We start from the raw sequence: 8,160 nt of genomic DNA, 5'->3' as shown, positions 1-8,160 counted from the left end.
AGAAACTCATAAAGCTGACGTGAGGTATAGTTTTCAGAATATTGTAGTTTGATGAAAGTTCTATGTTGTTCCTATATAAGGGTGACCCTACCTTCCCTTGTTTCTAGAACATTTGTAAAATGGAAATAGTCTTGCTATAGCATCATTATAACCCTGAAGTCGTTATGTATCATTTATTATACGTCAAATTCTTCCAAGTACTTAAAAATACTTTTAAAAAATGTCTAAAGCTGCATTATAATGGAAAGAAGACTATTTGAGGCCAGAAAAACTTGCCTGGGTTTAAGTCCTAGCTCTGACATTTAGTAGTAATTAGTAAAAGTGACCTTGAGCAAGTCATATCTCTCTGACTCCATTTTTTCTAGTGTGGCAGTTATAACCATCTCATGATGTTATTGCTTCTTTTGTACTTAATGGTTTACAAATGACTGTCCTCAACAATTTTCTGAGTTAGCTGACACTATAGTAGCATTCCACAACCTCAAAGAGGTGCCTAGGCTGGCACAAGCATCAGAACTGGCCTGCTGACTCTTTTAACCACGTCAGGGTACTGCCTCTGATGTAATTCACATTTATGTAGTGCTTTAAAGTTAAAGCACCTTCCTAGCCACAGCCTATCAGGTAAGTTCTGCAAGCATAATTACCCCATTTTACAGATAAAAATGTTAAGTCACCATCCTTTTGTGGAGGTGGGAGGTCTGCTGATCTTACACATTACACTTTTCCCCCAGTGTAATCAGTTATGCTGATTTTCTTTTCTTCTCAAAAGAATACCATTTGTTACATAGGTTAACCCTCTAGGAGGAGCAAGGATACTTGGGGTAGCTATGATGATGTAAGAAACAGAAGATATCAATAAAACCTTTAAAAAAGAAAAAAAAATTGAGTAACTTGTCTTTGGTCAAATAGCTGGTACATGAATTACTGGGACTTAAATTCAGATCTTCCAACTTTAAAACTGGTGCTTTTCCACTGTGTGTGTGTGTTTCTAAACTGTAAGGGTCAGGATTTCAAGGTCAATACTTGAGGACTTTGAAATATCTATCCTCTCTTTGGTGTTGGTAGACAGTGTTCCCATGAGGAATGCAATCCCATTATGCCTCAGTAGACTGTTCTTGTGAGTTCTGTCAGCCTCTGAACACTGATTCTCTGGTTGTTAGATGACATACATGTCATTTTTTACTAGGCTTCCGTCAACCTTGAAATAAGAGGCAGGAATAGGACAGCCAAGCCTCACTTATCTTCATGAATTGCCAATGAAAATAATTTTTTTTCCTTTCACACATTTGTAGAATATGCTTATTTCCATTGTTGGTATGTAATCAGAGAATGTGTTTATTTTAATATTAGTTTAATCATTTTGATTAGAAATCATGAAAAAGGAATTATTTGATATTTTAACAACAAAGTTCCTTGATAACCATCAAGCATTGTTTGAAAAATAATTTTTATAGCGTGTAGTAATAGTCACATACACATGACTGAGCCATGTCAAACGAAAATAACTCCGTGCACAACTTGTATTTGTTCACCTGTAGTTGAAGTTCAACAGGACTGATCCTAGGCAAAATTTCCCTCCGGTCTCTTCCTTCTCCTTTGCCTTCCTGTTATCTGGCTCCTTCTTGCTGTGCAAACCAGAAAGCTTCTGCTAAATGTTTTTCCAGTTGTCTTTCAGAATCTTCTTCCCCAGTTCACTGACAGCTCTTTTGGGACCTTCGGGTACTCTTGCTAGGTAGAGAAACGATTGTGTCCTTTTGCCACTGGCTTGTTTTAGAACTTCAGATACATTCTGCCCTAGCCTAGGTCATCCAGCAAGCCCCGTGTTCTTCCTAAGTGTGAATAGGACCCTTAGCCAGGTGGGAGGAGGATACCATTTCCATCGTTGTGCCCCAAGATTGTTCTTTTAGCAGTTGTTTTCACTTCCTCCTTCCTCTTGCTGCCTTTTCTCTTTAGTAATGAGGTTTGACAAAGAAGTGTGGTGTTGGAATCCCTCCTTGCTAAGAGAGGTTTGACTGTATTGCAAAGCCATCTTGCTGATGAGAGGTTAACCCTAAGCACCTAGCTAACAGTCGGGTAGAACAGAAAGGATAATTTGGGGCTTCGTGACTGGGTGTTGTTCTCAGGCTTTGATATTCAAACTTACTTAAGTAGTGTTTTAAAATCAAACACAATCTCAGTTACCTCTTACGTTTGAAGTTGACATTTCTCATCCATCAATACATAGATACATATGATACATGTAATAATACACATCATTTTCCTTTTCATGGAAACCTTAAAAGTCCATCTACCATTCCACTGTTTGTAGGTACAACTGCACCAAAACCATCCATTATCTATCCTGCTCTTAAGTCTTCGAAGGACAATCTAAAATACCTTTTGGAATATTTCACAATATTTCAGCCCTTACATTCAGAAAGTTCTTCCTGCTTTCTAACCAACAGCCATGACAATGTAAATTCACATTTTCCGTCTTTTGTATGGGATATCCCTATATGTACTAAAATCTCTATTCAGATTACTCTTCTTAAGGCTGAATTGTCTCAAATTTCTCTAATCCTTGTTCTTTTGTATATAATACAGCAACACATTTCTCTCAAGCATTTCTTCCTTCAGGAGACCTGATTTGAATTCCTTCCATGACACAAACACTCAATGGGATTGAGCCTTCCCCCCACTTTAGCTTGAGAACTTGGGTTAGGCTAGATTGATTCCACCCCTCTTTAAACTATTTAACCTGTTGTAATATTTCAGTCACTTTCATAAAATATTTGCTTCAGCACCACATATATATATATATATATTTTTTTTAATGTCCTCTCATGGCCAGTTGTATTAGCTGTCTAGGAAGCCAATGATGTTCGAGTGTGAAAGTATAGCTCTTTTTTTTCTGAGCCTTTATAAGGATAATAACAGTATGCTTATGAGCATAATTAAGAGAAAATGGTGATAAACTTAAGAAGAAGAAGAAACAGGAAAGCCAGGTTTATAATGTTTGGTTATTATATTTTTGCACTACCTTGCTCCCAAGGAACTCAAAAGAACTTAAGTGTGTTTGATAATTACAAGTCTGGAAGGCTCTACGTGGCAGAAGAGTAAAAATAGAAAAAAAAAAGTAGTTTAGTTCCCATTATGGGCTTAATGCTGGAGAATACAAACATCTGCACAAACTAAAACTTAGGCTTAGCCCTATCTGGGCTTTCAGTTGTTTGTTTTTAATTTTATAGTTAAGACTTTTGACATTTTAAACCAAAGCAATTGTTTCTGACTTGTAGGATAAAAGGTGATGAATTTCCAGCAGTTAGAGCACAAATGGTGTTGCTATAATTAGGAATGTAACTAGCTGTAGTCGTTTATGTGGTTATTAGTGATGGAGTGCACATTCCTTCATCCATGCTGGAGCCTTGTATAACGTTTTCTTTTTGCAAAGACTAAACCATTATTCATTTCCATCTCTTGCTGTTATGCATAGAGCAGTCCCTGCAGCCACCAGCCAGAGAGAAAAAATGTTAAAAAGGCCTTTTTGCTCTTTCATCAACCATAAAAGGCCTTTCTCTTTAATTCAATGACATCTACCATCTCTATTTAAGTATGTTGACAAGAAAAGCAAGTTTGAAAGTACTCTTCCTGATACATAATTAAGATTCATTCAAAAAAAAAAAAGAAAATTATTAAGAGCCTTTTGGGGACTAAATGCCCTACAGAATAAGAAATGAAGTCCTTACCTTTTGGGGGTTTCCAGACTTAGAGCCAGACCAATAGTCTTAACAGTTTAGTCTAAAAGGAATGAGATTGCAGAAAGGGCCTTTTGCCCAAGGAGAATTCCTATAGTCTCATATCAACCAGAGCTGTTTTTCTTGCAAGTCCAACCCTGCAAAGATCCTTTCATATTTCTTCCAGGGCTAAAAACACCTGTGTGTTTCAGTGTCCAGAGTTGTGCAAATGTTGTGGAGAGAACAAATAGAACGACAATGTATTTCACACTTATTATGAAAGAAGAAAATTCAATTAAACTTTTTACATTGTAGTGGGGTACCCTGAGGTAACTGGAGTTGTGATGGGAAAAGCAAATTGTGTTCTCATTTACCTGCATGCCAGCATTGTGATTGTCACAACTCCAATGAGAAGTGGATGCCTGTGGTTAGAAAGGAATGTGCTTAGTTCACAGAACCCAAAGGTTTCCCAGTTAACTAAAAGACTAAAGACAAACCAGATTAAAATTCAGAGAATGAGGAATAGAATCCACCACAGGCCTTTAAACCTGACTGGGATGAGTGTGAGTGGTTCACATATCACAAGAGGTTTTGTTTTATAGTTTTCATGACAAACTATGTTCAGTGCTACAGAATAATTAAATGGTCTGTAATCAGTCTTCTCATTTGATGCGTTGGTAGATTTTGCAGAACGTTAACTGTTTCTTTTTTGATCTTTGTTATGAGGCAAAGTTTACTGGATTGGAGAAGGGAAGAAGGGATATATTTGAAAATTAATATGATGTAGAAATTAGAAATTAATCTATTAAATGGAATTGATTGCTTTTAGAGATTCATAATTCATTATTAAGAAGCTAGTGGGAAGAAGAAGGCAAGGAGGGTCGTGAGTAATAATTCTCTGCCACTTGAAAAAAAGATTGATGTCCTTGAACATTAGGGAAGCAATATGGTTCAGTGTTAGGAGTTCTGCCCCCAAAGTAAGAGGACCAGGTTTCTGCCCCTGACACTACCTTTATGCCCTTGAGTTACTTTACCTCACAGACCACAATTTCCTAATCTACAAAATGAGTGGTTTGGAAGAAATGGCCTCATAGGTCCTTTACAGCTCTTAGATCTGGTCCTGTGAACTGTGCTCCATTTTTCAGGCTAAAATGATTTTGTTTTACTTTGGTGTGGTAGCAAGATGGCCTGAAACAGATCCACATTTCAAGCTTTCAAGTCTCATTTAAAAAAAAATTCCTGTCTCTATTGTTTTCTTTTTTTGATCTTCCTTTAGACAATATCAAATTCCATGGCTTTCTTCTGAATGCTATCTCTCCATAAAGCTCTCTGCCAGTCCTTTCCTCCAAAAGCCTTTTCTCTTCAAGAAATCAGTGATTTGTTCTTATTCTTGGTATTGCTTTGGAATCGAATTGGTGCATATTTAGAAAGCTGGAAGGTAAATTTTTTACAAGATACCCTTTGAAAGACTTCATAAAGCATTTCTAGAGATGACATTTTATTATTCTCTTCCTAAATAAATGTTAGAAAAGACAAAGCAGAGTTTCTCTTAGGTAAGCTATAGGGCAAAGTTATTCTCCAGTTGGCTGAGTATTTTATTTTTTACCCAATTCAAACATTATACTAGGCAGAATGCCAATCAAATTCATTATTGGAACAGACTTAGATGAAACCAGCTCCAAAGAAAATGAGATTAGGATCATATCCATCTGACTATGTTATAACTTTCCAAAATCCATCCTTTTGCTGGCCTTTGGGACATTATTTTTCTTGCAGATTACATAAAACAATGCAGTAGTTGATACCTCCAAGCTTTATCTGGCTTATTTTTTAAACAGGCAAAATTTTTTTTTTTTAGTTTCAGTTTTCAGCTCCAAAAAAAAAGTCTGCCAGTAAAAATAAAGAGTGGTTTTGGGGTCATTTGGAAAGAAGAGGAAAAAAGGCCAGTAAATAGGGCTTTTGTATTTGAATTTTTTTTTCTTTGCATGTTCTATTACTGTTTGTCAGAGCAGTATGATGTAGTGGAGAGCTAGGCTCAGAACCAGAAAGACCCGAGTTCAGGTCCTGTGACTGGGTAAATAAATTTATTTCACTTCTCAGTGCTCTAACTTCCTAATACTAAATTGTTGAGAGAGTCACTTCTTAATCAGGAGTCCCACATACCAATGAAATTACAGGTGCCATCCTGATTCCTATACAAAGTTATTGTTATTTTGGTAAAATCTTCATTAGTTTTGTCTAGCAGAGAGAACCAAAGATTGGAAATTGACTTTTGCTTAGAATGCCTCTAGTGGTTGTCAGTCCTAAGAGTGTCCTTACATTTACTTGGGCAAAGCAAGCCAGGAGGAATTTACTCATTTAGTGTTTTATAACAGTGTTACAGGAAAGGGCACTGACTGCTGAGATTCACAGGGGAAAACATCTGAGATTTTCTTCCCTAGTCATAATTATGGCTAGAGGTAGACTCATAAGCAACACAACCCAAGGTGCGAGTTAATTGTTAACCTATCCTTGAAATAAAAACTTTGCCAGTTTGGTTGATGCCACTGGTGCCTGTAGACAAAATCTTTGAGAGTTGGCTTCTCCAGTGAGCATATTAGAACCTTCTAAATAATTCAAACCATTTTTTTTTTTTTTTGCTTTTTGGAGGGGGGAAGGCAGGGCAATTGGGGTTAAGTGACTTGCCCAAGGTCACAAAGCTAGTAAGTGTTAAGTGTCTGAGGTCGGATTTGAACTCAGGTCCTCCTGACTCCAGGGTCAGTGCTCTATTTACTATGCCACCTAGCCGCTCCCAATTCAAACCATTCTTAAATGAAGGTGGGATGGAATGATGGAATGATAAAATGCCATTGAGAGAAATGACCAAATGTTGGCAAAGAATCTTAATTCAATTCCTTTCTTTTTTTGGGGGGGGGAGGGGAGGTTGAACCTCAAAACCAGGAAGACTTGGTTCTGGTTCTCTTCTATTAGGTGGTATCAACTAATTAACAAATATTTATTAAACACTTAATATGTCCCAGATATACAAAATAACCTGACTTGTATCATTACTGTATCCTGCTAGGCTACATGGTGGTCTCAATTCTAATTCCAGACTTCTTGGAATAATTTTGAAGCCAATATTGGAATGGAATATTAAAAAACCCTACATAGATTTAAAAAAAAAAAAGGTTAATTCAGTGGGTTTGTCTGCTGAACCACTTTTTGCTATTAGCTGGGAAAAGGGAGAGGCCCTCATCCCTCACAGCTGGTTCACCAAGGTCTTGGACATTGACATGGTAGAGGAACAAAGCTGAGGCAGGCTGTATGTAGTGTCCTTTTTCTTTCTCTTTTGGACTTCTTTCATTTAATGTGGACAAAGCCATCACGACCACGAGCCTGCTTCCCTTTGGAGACATTTTAGAAACCATGCAATTTTACTTTCCACTTCAAATGTAAAAGCTAGTTTCAGGGTAGGGCCATTTGGGAGCACTTTCTTAAAATTCTCTTATTTTAACATTATTGGAAAATTTCAATCAAGATTGCAAGACTTTGGGAAATGTCAATATTTCTGTGATAGAATTATAAACAGGAAGAAGCATAAGCTCAACAAAAGATTGTGTGTGTCTGTGAATAAAATTTTATAAATGAATTATGTGAATACGGTCATTATTCTTTGAGAAGTTTTGAAAAACCAGGTTATGTCATTGTGAGGCTCAAATGAGAATGCATGCACATTGAAACATTTTGCAAGCACCATATAAGTCAATAGTAGTAGTATTCTAATAAAAAATAAGCATTCCACTTGACTATTTGGCTGAACAGTCCTCTGCACATAGGATCCATTTAATAAATGTTTGTTAAATGAAATGATTTGCTTAGCATCTTTTCATGTTTTTCTTATTTCCTGGCTGATCATTTATTTCCTGTTTGTTTTACTTATGAACTTTTAAAGTTTTTAGTCATGTGGTGTTGTTAGGAAGATTAGGCCTATTTTGGACCATTTAACTAACTAGGGAAAAACTTTTATAGATTTGGGGTCTGTTAGTTGAGAGTATCGTCAGAAAAGGACTTGATAAAGGGGAATTAAGCTAAGCTCTATCCTGCTCCCTTGGATATTATTCTAGGAAAAGAGAATGAAAGCAAGCAGAAACCGAATCATATGGGACATTGCCAGTAGCTGGATGAGTTTGATAGGAATATTAGAAAGTGATTCTCAAGAAAATTAAAGTAGTGACCAGATGGGAATCCATTGTCTTGTCCCTTTGTCCCTATATTCTCGAACTTCAGGGGCTCACTATTATGTCTGTAATTAACCACTCTGTCTTTCCTGGACTTTTGCTCACTTTCCAGAACTAGCCTGTCTCTTTTTCTTTCTTCCCTTTCTGAACATCCCTCCCATACATCCTCTCTTCATTTACACAGCTACCACACTTAGTTAAGGCCCTCCTCACCTCACTTCTGCACT

The sequence above is a fragment of the Petaurus breviceps genome, unplaced genomic scaffold (assembly GCF_028583685.1).
Source record: "Petaurus breviceps papuanus isolate PSGF00001 unplaced genomic scaffold, PetGlider_PUasm1.0 688, whole genome shotgun sequence".
Taxonomy (NCBI): domain Eukaryota; kingdom Metazoa; phylum Chordata; class Mammalia; order Diprotodontia; family Petauridae; genus Petaurus; species Petaurus breviceps.
The sequence above is the reverse complement of the archived record's forward strand: the minus strand, read 5'-3'. Positions refer to the sequence as shown.